This window comes from Canis lupus, chromosome X (genome assembly GCF_011100685.1).
Source record: "Canis lupus familiaris isolate Mischka breed German Shepherd chromosome X, alternate assembly UU_Cfam_GSD_1.0, whole genome shotgun sequence".
NCBI lineage: Eukaryota > Metazoa > Chordata > Mammalia > Carnivora > Canidae > Canis > Canis lupus.
Genome location: NC_049260.1, coordinates 73,948,014 through 73,967,074, shown reverse-complemented (window position 1 = coordinate 73,967,074; position 19,061 = coordinate 73,948,014).

The window sequence follows — 19,061 nt, the reverse complement described above, 5'->3', positions numbered from 1 at the left end:
TCTATTTTACATTAGTTGTTCTGGCCTTTTTGTTGTTTCAGTCTTTGAAATCACACACCTTTTTATGAGATAAGGAATGCTCCAAAAGGCAACTTGCAGGATGATTGCTGTATAAAAGGGCTAAGTTTGAAATGATGCCTATTAATGCCCCTGATTTAGCAGGAATGTCTCCACTTTGTTCAGTACACATTTGCTTTTTAAATTCATTCCACTAGAAATTTTGTCTCTGGCTTTGGTGTTATAATCCTCTATTCTCTTCTATTCTGTTATCAGTTTGACAATAAATGTTGCTAGCTTTCACAGAAAAGTCTGAAATTCAAAGGAAAGCCTGACTTTTTGGCTGCCTTACAGAAAGCATTGGTCTGACATTCGATGAGATAATGGATGAATATTTTAACTGGTTAAATACAATTGTTTAAAGAAATGAGATTTTAGGGTATCCCTGGGTGACTGAGTGGTTTAGCTCCTGCCTTCAGCCCAGGGCATGATCCTGGAATCCTAGGATCGAGTCCCACCTCAGGCTCCCTGCACGGAGCCTGCTTCTCCCTCTGCCTCTCCTCTCCTCTCTCTCCGTCTCTCATGAATAAATAAATAAAATCTTTAAAAAATGAGATTTTACATAAATGAGAATAGTCTAAAGTTGATTGTTATTCTTGTTTTAATTTCAGGAAGAACAGTCACTATATTTTCCTCTATTTTTTTATTTATTATAAATTTATTCTCTCACTATCAGGAGCAAGAAACCAGATACTTGCAGAAATGGTTTTGATGATTCATCAACATTTTACATACAAAAACAATTCACCAAATGAATTTCTACAATCAAGTATAGAAAATAGGCAATTGACTTTTCCAGTGATTAACTATTTAACAATAAACATATTATGCAGAAACAGCTTTTTTCTTTCTCTCACTATTGTCAAAGAGATCTACTTAATAGCAATTATTCAAAGGCAGTTAAGAGTGAAATGCAAAAGCTTTAATGAGAAGAGAAACTGTGCAGTAACTCTATTGCTTAATATATACCATTACACAAAAGCCCTGCCATGTTTCTTCAGGACCGGTATCTTGGAATACCTCCAGTCATGATTAACTACATCAAAAGTCCATCTGCCATCTATGTTCATATCACAATCATGCCGAGTCCAGACAGAGTATAGAAATGGAAGAAGATAAGCAGATGCTCATAAATAAGGTTTCTTTGAAATGCAAGGGCATTTACATTTTAGAAAAAAAAGTCTTCAATTTAGTTTTGCAAACATTGTAAAGCATCACTTACTACTCTGCATGAGTGTCTAAATTCATTTAACTAGCAGACTGCTTTTAACCATTAAAATAGAAAATGTTTTAATATGTCAATCGGAATTACAGCACTGCTATTTATTTGCTAGTGATAGAAAAACCATTTCCACTTCCCTTTTTAACCTCAGTCTCAACAATAGAATAAAGTATTTTTACATATTTGTCAATTTTATTATTATTAATATTTGTCTGAAATTTCAGGAGTTTTGAAAGGAACAAATAATTTTCATGGCACTTTTAGGTTCAGGAAGTTGTGAATATTTTAGGAGAATGTCTGATCTTTTTTTTTTTTTCTGTATTTATTCAAATAAAGAGAGACGCAGAGAGAGAGAGAGGCAGAGACACAGGCAGAGGGAGAAGCAGGCTCCATGCAGGGAGCCTGACATGGGACCTGATCCCAGGTCTCCAGGATTATGCCCTGGGCCGAAGGTGGTGCTAAACCCACTGAGCCACCCAGGCTGCCCAGAGAATGTCAGATCTTGAAAGCATGCCAGCTTACTTTTGAAAGTCATGAAAGAGCTCTTTAGTTTGGAGAAGTTTTATATTCCTTGTGAACACCCATTCTCCAGAGTCCCAGATTAGATGGAGCCAACATTGACTCTTCACAGTGCTTTTTAGCCATAGTCTTTCTTGATCAGTGAGTTTGAATCAAAACAATTTAATATTATGAATTTATGCATATGCAAATGTCAATATATTCCCTTCCTAAACTCAGCTAAAAGCTATTGCTAATAATGATATTCTCACTTTCTGGAAAGATCATATGTTCTAATTGCTTATTGATTAAAATTATTTTAAAATGTTTTTCTTTAAAGTTAAATTCCAAAATTGCTTAAGCAGGGAATTTTAAATAATTTTAGACTTCTTAAATATATGTTGGAAGTAGAGAATGTTAAGAATTAAGTAATACATACACATTCTTGGTTCACAGACTGGCTCACTGAGGCCTGCTCTAGTCTTTACACATAATGCCAAAGAGATCCTTGGGAATATGTGCTTTTCCAGTGTCAGGGAATATGTGTTTTTTCCGGTGTCAGTATAAGTCAGTAGATATTATTGGCTGGGTAACAGGGATGGTGGCTCTCTCAAAGGAAACCTGGAGTAGTGTTATTTTCCTTGTAACCCACAAAATGTGTGTTCTCATATATTTCACAATTTTAGTCAATTGCTGATACTAATTCTAGTAAAGTCCAACATTGTGGGGATTCTCATTTTGTCTGATCACTTTTCTCTGAAATTCTCTGCTGGCTGTCACATGTCAGGCTCTTCTGAGGTAAATGTAGACTTTTAAATAACAAAAACATCTAAATGTGCAAAGTAGTGCTTTAAAGATTCTTACACCCAGTGAGCACTGGTTATTATGCTATATGTTGGCAAATCGAACTCCAAAAAATATATATACAAAAAAATAAATAAATAAAGATCCTTACACTAACTTAATAAACTCTATGCTTTAAGGGAAGCATTGATCAGTAGTCACTGAATAAGTTAAATGGTACTCTAATGTCACAAAGTACATTTAAAAATATATATATCAGGTCTAGCATAATTATAATCTTTATTTTTTAAAGATTTTATTTATTAATTCATGAAAGACACAGAGAGAGAGAGGGAGAGAGAGAGAGAGAAAGAGAGAGAGAGGCAGAGACAAAGGCAGAGGGAGAAGCAGGCTCAATTCAGGGAGCCTGACGTGGGACTTGACCCCAGGACTCCAGGATCACGCCCTGGGCCGAAGGCAGGTGCTAAACTGCTGAGTCACCCAGAGATTCCCATTATAATCTTTATTATTGCTATCATCATAAACTTACATTTACTGAGCACCCACTGTGTGCTTGATATTTTACTGGGGGCTTGAAGAACATATACAGTAATACTCAAAATATATGCTTATTCGTACAAGTTAGAGCTTTCTGTATTTTAGGAAATAAATCAGAAACATATACCAAGAACTATTGAATAGTGAAATATCAGTATAAAATGAGAGTAGAAAAATGTTATGGTTATATTGTACAGTTTTTTTATTTTATTTTTTTTATTGGTGTTCAATTTACCAACATACAGAATAACCCCCAGTGTCCGTCACCCAATCACTCCCACCCCCCGCCCTCCTCCCCTTCTACCACCCCTAGTTCGTTTCCCAGAGTTAGCAGTCTTTACGTTCTGTCTCCCTTTCTGATATTTCCCACACGTTTCTTCTCCCTTCCCTTATATTCCCTTTCACTATTATTTATATTCCCCACATGAATGAGAACATATAATGTTTGTCCTTCTCAGACTGACTTACTTCACTCAGCATAGTACCCTCCAGTTCCATCCACATTGAAGCAAATGGTGGGTATTTGTCATTTCTAATAGCTGAGTAATATTCCATTATATACATAAACCACATCTTCTTTATCCACTCATCTTTCGATGGACACCGAGGCTCCTTCCACAGTTTGGCTATATTTTCTCTCAATAGTTCACCTTTTCTGGGCAGGAGTTACTGGTAAATGTGCTGGGTCTGAGTAGGCAGATGAGGAAAAAAAAAAAAAGAAGAAGGAAGTAAACTAAGGAAGTAAACTATGGAAGGAAGGTGTAAAAAAATGGGAGTGTAAGGGGAAGCTAGGTCTTCTATGCAGTACAGGTTCTATCAGGACTTCCTTTTCCTGATGATTTATTGTTTATCTCCAGTTAGGCACAGTCTCCCAGGTACTGCTTTTGTGACTACTGTCTCTGATACCCATGCAACCATCAAATACTCTGGCATTAATAGAAAGAACTGGATGGAGAAATGTTTCCCTAGGGCCTTGTACACAGGGAAAAATTCTATTATTTATATCTAATCTGGGCCAGTCCTAAAAAACGTATTTTCTCAGATTTTATAAACAATATTTGAGTTTTTTTGGGGGGACAGCATAGTGTAGGAGAAAGGGAACAGACTTTAGAGTCAGTCAAATCTTGGATCAAATTCAGGTTATGTAACCATGAGCAAATTAGTTAAATTTGCTTAGTATCAATTTATCTGAAAAAGGTCAAGCTCTAACAAAAAAGAACATCTAAGACAGTGATTATTAGTATTCATCATAATAACAATATACAATATTAAATATAGTGCAGAGAATATAGTGAAAACTAAATATAAGTTCTAATATGTGGATTTTAATTTAAGAATCTTTAGGTAGTCTGTGAATTAATCACTTAAATATTTACACATGTAATATGGTAATGTTCTCCACATTCTTATTTCTGCTATTCATGAATATGTTACTTATAATATTTAAAAAGACTTAACATGAAAAAGATAATAATTTTGTATCAATTCTGGTGATTTTTTTTCCTGGGTCTAAATCAGAAAGGATGACATGAGAAGAATGTGAATATATTATATTATCAAGGGGATCAGCCACCTGAAAAAAAAATCTAGGAGTACTATATTAAAAGATCACACCTCAAAATAGACTTATAGATTTGAATTTTTATTCCTGGTCCTATACACTAAGAATAAACTTTTCTCAAAATGGAATTACATCAAAAACAAATATTACTTTAGATATGACTTTGGAGGGATCCCTGGGTGGCGCAGTGGTTTAGCGCCTGCCTTTGGCCCAGGGCGCGATCCTGGAGATCGAGGATCGAATCCCACATCCGGCTCCTGGTGCATGGAGCCTGCTTCTGTCTCTGCCTCTCTCTCTCTCTTTCTCTCTCTCTCTCTCTCTCTCTCTGTGACTATCATAAATAAATAAAAATTAAAAAAAAAGATATGACTTTGGAAATATTTGTGGGATAGACGAAATGTGCTCATCTCTATGTTTATACTGTGGACATTGACTTACTTAGTTTCAGGTATACATTGGATTACTAATATGATCTGAAATTGTCCAATTTTTTGTTGTTTTGAATTTGTATTTTTATTAAACACTATTTAGAATGATTAGTCTATTGGTTGGACTTGTAACTATATTTTCTTATGATAGATTTATTGATATTTATTTGTACTTATTGCAAATGTTTCAGAATTACTATTCTTTTTCTGATTCTACTATGCTTATGTGTTGAAATTATTATTATTATTTTTATAATTCACATAAGATAAAATTCATCCTTTTTGTTTCAGGTTTTCATTTAAATTCTAGTTAATGTGTAATGTAATATTGGTTTCAGGAATAGAATTTAGCAATTCATCACTTACTTATAATACCCACTCCTCTTTACAAGTACCCTCTTCAAGACTTATCACCCATTTAGCCAATCCCCTCTCCCACCTCCCTTCAGCAACCCTCAATTTGTTCTTTATAGTTAAATGTCTCTTACAGTTTGCGTCCCTCTCTTTTTTTCTCCCCTTCCCACATGTTCATCTGTTTTGTTTCTTAAATTCCACATATGCAAAATTATATGGGATTTGTCTTTCTCTGACTTGTTTCACTTAGCATAATACACTCTAGTTCCATCCACATTGTTGCAAATGGCAAGATTTCATTCTTTTTGATGGTTGAGTAATATTCCATAATATGCATATATATGGAATATTTTATATATTACCACTTTAATAGTAGTAGTATTAATACTACTTTATTACCCATTCACCAGTCAGTGGACATTTGGTCTCTTTCCATAATTTGGCTATTGTTGATAATGCAGTAGCATTATTGAGTTGCAATTGCCCCTTCCAATCACTATATTTGCATCCTTTGGGTAAATACCTAGTAGTGCAATTGCTGGATCATAGAGTAGTTCTATTTTGAACTCTTTGAGAAACCTCCATACTGTTTTCCCAAGTGGCTTCACCAGTTTGCGTGCCCACTAAAAGGGTTCCCCTTTCTCTGCATCCTTATCAACACCTACTGCTTCCTTTGTCATTAATTTTAGCCATTCTGACAGATGTGATGTGATATCTCATTAAAGTTTTAATTTGTATGTCCCTGATGATAAGAATTACTACTTATTTTATATGTGGTTTGGGGCAAGTAATTTCAAACCTCCTAGGCCTCAGTTTCTTCCTATGCCAATGAGGAGTGAAGTAAATGATTTTACATCTCTATCATTTCATAATTTGACAATTCTAATACTGCAGTTACTTCAGAATTATATTTGCTAAGGATGATAGAATAGACCAAAAAATGTTGAATGCAATTTAAATAACAATGCAGGTTTTTTGAAAGCCCTCTGAAAATTATAAAGAAGTATATAAGCATAAGAAATTATTAGACTTTATTCAGTTTAATTTGAGAAATGAATAAAAAAAATGAAACAGAAAGCTTAAATATGCTTAGGATTGAATTTAAGTGTCCTATTGGGCATACCAGTGTTTGCTTTTCATACTACTTACTTTCTACCAGGTATATCAGGTTGTGATAATAATGATAATAGCTGTAGCAGCAATAGTAGTAGTGATACCCATTATTAATTGAATATCCACTGGGTATCAATTACTATATGATATGTATCTATATATTTATATCAGTCATATACATGAATGCCTTAAATTGTAAGGTAGGTATTATTGTCCTCAGCTTACTGATAGAGAGGAAACAAGAAGATATAGGTTAGATACCTTGCTTAAGTTTTAAAAACTAGTCAATGTCAAATCTGAGATTCTATCCTTAGACCCATTTTATTTCATTCAAGATGAACTTTTAATCACTCTAATCTAAGGAGGGCAGCTGGCATATTTTACTTGATATTAAAGTAACAAGCTTGGTTTCATTTAGATGGAAAGCCTTGATTGCAGGACTGTCTCCTTTTTAACATAGTGCTGACCACCATATCAACTGTTAATGGATAAGTATAGTTAAATCCCATTAATTTGAAACATGGGGGACTATAAAAGATGGACTCTGAATTAAGTAGAATATCTATTATTTTATTTAAGAATAGGGCATATGGTACCCAGGAAATTAGTTACTAGATACAATTGACTAAATTTGAGTAATATTTATATTGTAATAAACTATGCTAACACCTTACAATTTTTTAATGTAACTGTACCACAGTCATGCACTATTTCTACAGAAATGAATAAACCTGAAAATGAAGGAAGTTGAGGAAAATTTAAAAGTAATTTGCTATAAAATTCATGAAAACATTTTATTCAAAAACACATTGATATAGTAATAAGGAGGTAATGTGTTGTGCTGAAAAAATTGGGATCACTACACCAGCCAGAATTCATTTAATGCAAATATGGACTACATTTAGCATCTTAGAAACATTAATTAGGATTGAGATCTTATGAAAAAATCTGTGGTTAGAAATATCCAGAAATTATGCCATTGGTTGCACCATTTTCCAGATTATTTCATTTAAAGGCTTGTCTTTCAAGGTCAAGAGAAATGCCAAACACGGTAGTTTCTTACTTGGCCACAGATGGTACAGCTGCAAGAGCTCAGACATATGAACATGTTGTTCTTTCTCCTTGGAAAATAGTGTTTAAAACACTTTTCAAAGGATAGCTTATTTCCCTCCTACTTAATTTGACCTGTGAATACCATTAACTGTTATTTATTAGAGTATTTGTTGTTCAGGGTATTCAAACAAAAGCTGCTTATTAAAATTTGAAAAAAATAATTTCAGCTTTTTTAATAGACAAGACTTCTTTGTTTAACAGATGGCTCAGCAGTTGTAAGCAAATTATTCACAACGCAAAAGCAGCACAAATAATGACTTTAAAACACTGTTCTCAACTTACACATTTTAAAAAGAAAAAAAATGATTTTGTGCTGTCTCCTTTCTTACTGTGACTTTGAACAGATGATTAGTTTCTGAAATTGACAATAGATAAATCTTACCTCTTGATGGACACTAGCTTGATGCCAGTTTTATTAGCTTTGTATGAATTATGAACCCATCATCAAAAATAGTGTCTTTTGAAACAATGCTGAACTTTACCTTTTGATATTAAAACACCAAATATGAAGATGGAAATTAGTTTGGGGAGACACCTATTCTATTCCTGAGTTATGTGGCCTATTTTACTGATCTCTAAACTGTGGAGGAAAGAGGAGGCAATAATCAGTTTTTGCAATTGGCTAATGACAAAATAGAAATGTCAGTTCCATTAAAGACTTAAACTGGATGGGATTTCAAAGCATTGCAGTGGTTTTACCATTTAAAAATTTTGTTCCTTGTTTTACATTAAAGGGAAGAAAATTCTGCTTCCTTTATTTTCACTTTTTAATCCTAATATCATTTGACAGTCTTACTTTTCCTCATGTTAGTATAACCTCACATGTTTCTATGTGCAATAACCTCTTTTGGGCAGTGTCTCAAGGCTATTTGTAACCTAGAAGTAGATTTTCTTTGATTTATTATCAAAAGATTTTTTATTTTTCTTCAAGTGGTTCTTGTTCTGGAAGGAATTGTCAATGACTGAGAAATATTATTTTTCTGTATGCGAAATGTACTAATCAAAATTGGAAAAGATCCAACTACAATTACTCTTCCCAAATAAAATATTCTGTCTTTTTAATTTTGAGTTTTTCAAAAGCCATACTTCTTATCACTTTGGCCTGAGTAGCTATACTGAATCATAAACCCAATGATAGTATATTTATATTATATCAGGTAGAAAGAATGACAGATTCATGGAACTGGAGTATCTTGGAAAAAAATTTTGTCTAAAGCATTATCTTCAACCAAGATCAGGTTCACATTATTTCAGATATAGAAACAGAATGCAGAATATTTTTCAGTATTCTAAGTTTCTAAACCCTCCAAGTTTCTTCTTGTTGTTTTAAAAGAACAGAAAGACATATTTGTTAACGTGGACAGATTCCATCTGATATTATTTTGTCTTTAGAGGAGGTATCCAAAAGAGATTAGTAATAAATCACAAAGAAATCTATTTTCATATGTTTGAAGGAGAAAATATAGGTACCTGTTAGGAATCTATTCTTTGTAGCCAAATGATGCCCTCATTCTATTTAAGTTGATGCTTTACCTTAAGTGTGGAGAGTTGTCACACTGAAACATCATTAATTCAGCTGACATCAAGGGTTTGCTCCCTTCACAGTATAATTAGCTTTATTTTGTTTCCTGGCCATAGACTTTGTGTGCAAATCAAATTAACTGTTAAAATATATATTATAATGTTTAGGGGGATCCAAGAAGCAATGTGGATGGATCAGCACACTGCCTCTCTGTTACTTGAAGAAACATATGTACTATTGTTTCAGTTATACAGCTTCTTTGTAAAAAAAAAACAGCTCAGGCAATTGCAGTAGTGGAAGACATGTTTTATCATATAAAACACACATATGTGTATATATATATATACATAAGACATGTTTTATATATATGTATATATATACAATAAACATGTAATATATATATAGTTTACATCTCTTGCTCTACATAATATTTGATAAGAAAATCATAAATACCAAAAGTCTTTCTTTTAGTTATCATATAGGGTCAATAAAATTACTTTTCATCCACTGAAGTCTTCAAAACATCCTCAAAGATAGGCACTCATGCTAATTCCAATGATGATTTTGCAATTGCTGTTTGTGTCAGCCGTTTACCTAAGCTAGCTTTATACAGCAAAAGAAGGTGTATTTTCCCACCAAATCAATGCCAACCATTGTGTTTTACATCTCCCCAAAACTGGTACTTTGGAGGAAGAGTTATAGTGGCTATCTATCACTAGCAGCAGCCACCAGATCAGATTCATTCTGACATTTAAAACTGCCTTAACCAATCACAGGCCTTTGAACACTGCTGTTTTCCAAAATGGTTTGCAGTTTAAATGTTTCTTCATCATTATTCCCAGTCTAAGATGCTACACTAACCTATTGATTTTCCTAGAAATCACGTTGTTCTGATAGGCTATTTCCTGTGCTTTTATTAATTGGCGCATTAGTTGTCAATCATAAACCACTCCATAACTAAAGTGCTTTACCAATTTATATAAGAACTTAAAGCTTACATAATTTTCCTCTGATACTATTAAAGAATAAACTCTATTATTTTGCCTGATTTCCTCACTCTTTTAGTTAAAAATTGAAAGGCAGCATTGATTTGGTAGAATAAAACCTAAATTATATTTTTTTAGGCTTAGATTTTTGTCTTTTTTTGGTTGCTAAGTAGATGAATGACCTTAAGCAAGAGAGTCACATAACATTTCAGAATCTTAGTTTCCTCCTTTTCAATTATAGCACAGCCATTGAAGTTCTTTGAAACAGCAATCTATTATATTAAATAAAAGAAAAGATTTTTAACATTACTTTGAAAACCTTCATGATTTGGGCTTTTTTCCCCTAAACTTTAGTAAATTCCTCCTTCATTTTATTTTCTTTTTCTCTTTCCCTCTTATGAAGGTACTGATAATATAATGTCTTGAATTATCTTAATTCTTCTTTCAAAAATATTATTCCATAAGCTTTGTAGTTTGAAGAGAATTCATTATTATGGTTAGATTTGAAACACATATTCTCTACACATTACAAAGCTACTCCTCTATTAACAAATAAATCTCATGAAATAAAACAATAGGAAGGAGTATGTTCTTTCTCTAGAGTGAGATACAATTTTCTGAAAACTAGGGATATTTTTCTTCTGCTGCTTCTCTTCCACTCAGACTGGCAAGTGCTTATAGGACATGGCACTTTAAATTCTACTCTCGGTCCATTACTTGTCTTGCTCCATGGTCTCTGATGAAAAAGTCCCAGAAAGCATTATCAGTAGGAAACTTTTGTGATGTAAGTAATTGTGAATCTTTTCAGTTTAGTGGAACTGGGGCTTCACTTTGTTCAAATCCTTTGCTTAATTGATATACTAAATATGTCAGATTATTCTAATTGATGATATCAAGTGAATTCTGTTCAGGAGGTGAGAGTACTATGAAATCCGTTGATAAAAGAATTCTTAGATTGAAGAGTTTTCACTTTCTCATTCATTTTCCAGATTGAATTGATTTAAAATAATGTACTTTGTAGCATGTGGCACAGCCAGACAGGAGTAAAGCTTTTTAATGCATTATTTTGTATATGGTTTTGCTATCCTGTTTGCTCCATTCTGGACACAAGTATCCTGACTGCACTGTCAATTAGGATTCAAGTAGTCTAGATATCATTTTTTAAGAAATCATTTGATTTTAAGTAACAAACAGCTACTTATATCACTTCAGATATAAAGGGCATTTGTTGAAAGAATACTACAGAAATAGTGTAATAATCATTGATTTCTCCCTCTTTCTCATACCCTATATCTGACTTGTGAGTAAGTAGCATTGTCCGGTGTTATAACTCTAAACCGAGCCATGATTATTTTTCATTTGTATTTTTTCTGTAGCCTTTATTTTGCCTCTGTACTTCACCTATGGCCCTACAGTCTACAGCCTATTTTCAATGCAACTGCTATTGTAACTATTTAAATTTAAATTAGATAGGGACGCCTGGGTGGCTCAGCAGTGGAGCGCCTGCCTTCAGCTCAGGGAGTGATGGAGTGATCCTGGGGTCCGGGATCCAGTCCCACACTGGGCTCCTTGAGGGGAGCTTGCTTCTCCCTCTGTCTCCTCTCTCTCTCTCTCTCTCTCATGAATAAATAATAAAATCTTTTAAAAATAAAATTTAATTAATTTTTAGTAGTACAAGTGTAGCTACCATCTGTCTTTTGATCAACACTCTTCAATACTGCATTTTACTTAAAATTTAAACCAAAATCCTATCAATGATCTATATGGCCCTACATAATCTACCATCTTTGTGTCATGTGCTTAACTTCATCTCCTAGTATTCTCTTTGCTTTATTTCAGCTCATTTATATCTACGCATATTTGCATCCTTGCTATTATTACTTGAATATTCCAGGCTCCTGCATCAATATTTGTTTTGGCTCTTATATCTGTATGAAAGCCTTTTCCTCCCCTCCCAACCTCCACATATCTATAAGGCCAAATCTTTTACCTCTTTTATGTCACCTTACTCACCAACCCATCTACTCCACCTATACACCATATTGTTAGTCTTTATACTTATTTTTTCTTATTTTTTGATATACTTATCACCTTTTGCCACTTGTGTTAATTTACTTTTAATGTTTATTATTTCTTGTCTATCACCTACCACTAGAATATAATCTCCATGAGAACAAGGACATTTATTTTATTCACCAGTATAATACTGATGCTTAGAATAATGTTTGGTATATACTAGTCATTTAAACCATATTTGCTAAGCAATTAAAAAACTAATGTATAGAAAAATGGATGTTTGGAAGGATAGAAAATAAAAGAGAGTCGGGCTAAGTAGGAACTTATTCTGGAATGTGGGAAACTAAAGGAATTTTCTTATCTTTTACTAGATATTATGGTCTTCTTTTCTCTGCTTCTCTCTTTATATTAATTCCATAATTTATCAATGATAATTTCATAGCTTTCAGTATACAGATCTTATATTTCTTTTGCTAAAGCTCATTCCTAAATATTTTTTATTATTTAGATCATATTGTAAATGTAATTATTTGGTTAATTTTATTTTCATACTGTTTATTGTTATTGTATAGAAATATAATTTTTACATTCATCTTGAATCATGCAACATTGGTGAACTTGTTTACTAGTTCTAAAAATATTTTATGGATTCTTAGGATTTTCTATATATAAAATCATGTTATTTGTAAATAGAGAAAGATTTAGTTATTTTTCAATTTCAGTGCATTTTATTTTATTTCATTGTCTAATTGTACTGGTTAGAACTTATGATGTTGAGTAGCAGCAGTCAAAGTGGGCATTTTTATCTTGTTCTTGATCTTAGGGGAAACTTCCAGTCTTTCATTATTAACTGTAGTGCTGGCTGTGGGTTGTTCATAGATTTCCTATATCAGATTGAAGAAGTTCCCCTCTATTCCTAGTTTGTTGATATTTTTTTAATCATGAAAGGGTATTGAATTATGTCAAAAGCTTTTCTGCATCTAGTAATATAAGCATGCAGTTTTGCCTTTTATTATATTAATATGGTTTATTACATTGATTTTTAGTAGTTATATCAACTTTGCTTTCCTGGGATAAATCCCACTTAATTATGTTATAGTCTGGTATGATCCTTTTTATATGTTGCTGCGTTTGGTTTGCTGCTATTTTTATGCTTATATTCATAAGAGATATGGGTGTGTAGTTTTCTTTTCTTGCCATATCATCATGTAGTTTTGGTATCAGGCTAATGCTGTCCTCATAGAATTAGTTGGGAAATGTTTCTTCCAGTTTTGGTGCTAATTTTATAAATGTTTGGTAGTTATCAGTGCACTCATCTGGGGCTAGGCTTTCTTTGTTGGTAGTTTATTTGATTAGTAATCCAATCTCTTATTATAGGTTTGTACAGATGTTTTTTTTTTCTTCAGGAGTCAGTTTCAGTAGTTTGCATATTTCTAAGAATTTGTTCATGAAAGTTGAATAATTTATTGTCATATGGTTGCCCATTATATTCCTTTATAATGCTTTTCATTTTATAAGGTTGACAATAATGTCCTTATTTTCATTTCTTATTCTAATAATTTGAGCTATCCCTCTCTCTCTTTTTTTCCTGGTTACTATAAGCTTAAAAAAATGTGTCAATTTGATTGATCTTTCCAAAATACAACTTTTATTTTCCTTGATTTTTATCTATTGTTTCTCTATTCTCTCCTTAATTCATTTCCATTCTAATCTTTATTATTTCCTTTCTTGTGTTTCCTTTGGGTTTAGTTTGTTCTACATTTTTTAAGTTCTTAGAGTAGAAAACTAAGTTATTGATTTGTGAAATTTCTTGGGGATATTTTGATGTCTTGTGATAAAAAGTTGTCACTTGAAGGAATGAAGATTTTCTAAGAAGATGATAAGATAAAAACTGACTTGTTTTCTACCACCTACCAATCTACCTGGAGTGGCTTTTAACTCAATACTCTATAAAGAAAGTAAAACAATAATTTGAAAAAGACTAAAGCCACAATACTGCATTAGAATATTATGTAATTTACTGAATTAAATTTAAACATGAATGTTTACATGCATGCACCATCATACATATGCAGAAAATCTACATATATTACAGAATGCTATTTTTTGTATAAAATAATTACTCCTAATTAGGGTTTGGAACAACTCTTAACCATGTGAGACCAAATGAAATGTTTATTTCCTGAAGCAGTTTTAGACCTTTTATTTAATAATTCTTAAGTATTTTACATCAGTCTTTCTCAATTTGTGTTCCTTTCCAGGCTCCTTGAAGTGGTCTCATAACTAGGTATTTAAAATGAATCACAGAGAATTCTTTCTGTCTTTAATTGCTGTGTGTTATTGATTCTGTTTCTAAGGAGGCTGCTATACTTGAAGGCACACTAAACTTACAGATGTTTCTGCTTAATACTAGACCAACAGTTTTCCTGCTTCTTTGCTGTGATTTTACGGCTATACAATACACTTACTGTTTATCATGCTGCATATCTTTTGTTCTGTCCTATGCATATCTCAGCTGCTGTGTAGATATGGGAAGAATTTTATTCTACTCTAATTTTTGTTGGAGAGAGAAATTCCAGGATAAGCCTGACCTAAAACATCTCCCACATTTCATAGAAGTTATGGGCACTTTCTTACTTATGTTGTAACACTATTTAACAACTTCCTGGTGATAGCAGTGCAGAGCTTTACTTTTAGCTTTTTCATACACATTGTGTGAGGCATTAAAAGTGGAACTTTTATCTAGCTTAATGCTTATTTATTTGAGGGCAACTGGGGAGGGCTTTCTAAGTTATGCATTTCTCCCATGTTTTATTTTATTTCTACATTTAAATACTTAATAAAATATATCATATTAAAACCATATGTACATAGATTATTCATGTATGTGGAGTTTTAAAAATATTGATAAAGTAAACACCATTCACTCAGACAAAGAAAATTAAAACTATTAAAGCCTGAGCACTGGCTATTATATGTAAGTGATGAATCACTAAATTCTACTCCTGAAACCAATATTACACTGTATGTTAATCAACCTGAATTTAAATAAAAACTTGAAAAAAACTAAACTACTAAAGTCTCCTATGTATTCAGGCTTAATCACATCTCTCTTTCAAATCCAAGGAAGTCACTATCATGAATTTTGTGTTTATAGTTTCCTTCTTTTCTATATAGTTTTGTCTATTTTGCATGTGTCCCTAAACAATATATTATGTAGCTTATCTGCTTTTGAACTTTATATAAACAGAAGTGTGCAGTTTATATTACGTCCAGGTTCTTTTGCTAAACTCTATTTTGTAAGATTTATCTATGCTGTTAGTGTTTCTTTTTCTTTGAAAAATCTGATCATTTCTTTTTCCCAATTTACTATTTTATTGTTTGTCCTTTTTATTGATTTGCAGGATTACTATAGTGATATGTATAAATCATACATAATTATTAGATAAATTATGTATATGTGATTCCAACATGTGATATGCATAATTCTAATAATTATTAATCATATTATTTATAGATAAATTCTTCCAGTGTAAAACTATCTTATCTCTTCCTTTTTGTTATCCTTTGATCAAGGAAAGTCTTTTTTTGGGGGGGGGGTTCTTAATTTTAATTATCAATTTTTTTTTACAGGTTTTGTGGGGTTTTTGTTCTTGTTTTAAAATTCTCCTATATTTTCTTCTTATGGTTCAACAGTTTACCTTTAAGTTTTTAATATGTCAGGAATTAATTTTGTACATGATGTAAAATACATATCTATTTTTGTTTATATTTCTGATATAAATGATCACTTTTCTTAGATAACTTATTTTATATTCAGTTGTTTTCAAATTTTTTGACCAAAACTCATAGTGAGTAGTGCATTTTGTATTGTTATCAAGTATTGAACCACATTTATACAAACAGAAGCACAAATTTATATTTTCATTAAATATAAATTACTATAATTATGTGCAATGAACTGTAGTATCTTACCTTCTATTTTTAATTGAAAATTTTCTTCAGATAATGGTAGATTCACAAGAAATAATATAGAGATTTCATGTGCACTTTATTTGATTTCCTCCAATGGTAACCTTATACATATTTTCAATTTTTTTCTGACCCCCAAAATTTATTTCATGTAATTGAATGATAACTCAATCTTTTTATTCTATTGCAGTTTTATTCATTTTTAAGAATCATGCAACAATCCATAAATTATTGCATCTTTGATGTCCCCACTGTAGTGTGCCCATGAGTGTACTTCAGAGAGTGAGATGGGTACACAGATGGCACAAACAGTACACACACACGCTTGCACACACTAGGTGTGCAGGTCCTAAAACAAAGCGATCAGCCAGCATAAGTGATGACTCAATCTTAAGAAAAAATATTTCTTCCACTAATCTGTAATGCTAGGCTTCTCAGATAAAGCTTCCATATATGCATGTATCCATATGATTTTGAACAGTGTACTTTTTCCAATTATGTATTAGACTGTCACTGCATTCTCTAAATTATTAGATTTATAAGGATATATAATAAGGACTTGTCACACAACTTATTTCATCATTAAAATTCACTTAACTATCCCAGGTCCTATATTCTTCCACATGAATTTTAGAATCAATGTGAAGTTTCATGAATAAACCACATTGAATTCATGGATAAATTTTGGGAGAATATGCATCTTTATTATATTTAGTTTTTGTATGTATGAATATGGTATATGTATTTATTAATATTTCAAATAACTTTTTAAAAAAAGATTTTATTTATTCATGAGAGACACAGAGAGAGAGGCAGAGACATAGGCAGAGGGAGGAGCAGGATCCATGCAGGGATCCCAATGCGGGACTCGATCTCGGGACTCTGGGATCATAACCTGAGCCAAAAAAGGCAGATGCTCAACTGCTGAGCCATCCAGGCATTCTAAATAACTTTAATAAATGCTAATTTCTGTATGAATTTTTATATAATTTTATTACATTTATTTTAAAGTACCTTATTATTGTGGTTACTATTTTATTAACTTTTATTGCAATGATATCTTCAAAAATAACATTTCCAGCCAATAATAGTTTATAGAAATATAAGTATTCATATTTATATAGCATAATTAATAATTATCTTATTAATTTTGATAATTTGTAGATTTTCCTATTTTTATGTAAGTAATCCAATATTATATTAGCAATAGAAAATTTGGTTTCTTCCTTTCTAATTTTTAACACTTTGAGATTTGTTGTTGTTGTTGTCATTTTGTTTTACATTTAGTACATTGGCTAGAGCTTGCAATAAAATGCTGCATAGAAGTTCTTGATATTCGAACTTCTTGATTCCATCCTGATTGTAAATAGAATAATGCTTCACCATTAAGCTTATTTTAGGTTTGCTTGTTATATTTTTATCAGTTAAGAGTGTCCTCTTTCTTTCCTATCCTGCAATTATGAGCACTTGTTGAATTTTATCAATATTTTCTTCATGTGTTAAGATATTCATGTTATTTTCTTCTTGATTCTTATAATTAATAGAACATATTAAGAAGTCTGAATATCTTGATTCATAGATTTTATGATATTAAACCAACTTTGCATTCTGTGAAAAAACCTAACGGCATAATATATCATCTTTTACTACATTGTGGGTTTTTTGGTTAATTTTTAAAATTTTTTCCATCTACAGCAATGAGTGAAATGGATTTTTCATACTGTCGTCTTTTTGATATGAAAATTCTTCTAGATTATAAAATTGGCTGTGGAATATTCCCTCTTATTCCATTTTAAAAGACCTTGTCTAATATTATAATTCTATGTTGCTTTAATGTTTGATAGAACTTACCTGTGAAGACATCTGGCCCTGGAATTTTTCTTGTGGGAAGATCTTTAATTTCTATTTCTTTGTAACTGACTGCAAGGTTAATTTAGTTTTCTCTTTATTTCCACAGGGAGAGATTTTTAGGCCATGCAATCTTTTATATTATGGGAAAAACAAGTCACTTCCCTACCTAGGAAGTTGTGCTTTCTCTTCCGCATAGAGAATCATTCATCTAGTGGATGTCATTCATATTCTTATGAGTCTATCCTTACCCTTATATTGAGGAAATTGAAACTTAAAAAAGTCTAAGTTAACTTATGAATGGTCAAGTAAAAGGTGCAAGAATAGAGCATATGTTTCTTTACTTTCAAGCTATTTTTTTTATGTCCTAGTGATGTAGTGTTCTTTTTTTTTTTGTGTAGTGTTCTTTTGGTGAAGACCATCTCTCATTAATTATCTTATGTTACAGAAGGTAAAAAGTACAGATTGGGAGGAAATTTTAGCCTAGATTGTAAATTAATTTTTTCTTTTATTCACTGTTGTTAGGTGGGGAAATCTATATCCCAGTAAGTGTTTCCTGCCTCGTGAAGAAAACTAAACTGTTCCCTCACTTATTCTTTTACAAGAGAAGAGAATAACTAGATCTTACTGTTGAGTTTGCATAAACAGAGTGTATATCCTCATTTGTTCTATTCTTTCCTTACCAGTGAACGTCCCTACAGAGAACAGGTTTCCTACTCTGATCCTTTATAAATTGTAAAGGAGAGCTGCTTCTGTGAAAGAAATATATGGTAGTCTGACAGTGCCAAGAGTAGGTAGATCAACCTGTCTAATTCAGAGATTCAATAATAGAAAGTCAACTTGACCACAGACATAAGCCACATTTTCTAATATCAGCTATATGACAATAATAACCTATCTGGAATTCTATCTGCTTTATAACCATTTTTCTTCTAACATATTTAGAAACTGGAAGAGGAATAGGGCATGGGGCTTCCTCAAACCCTTGTGAAAATTTTGGAATACAGAATTATGGACCAAAACAACATAT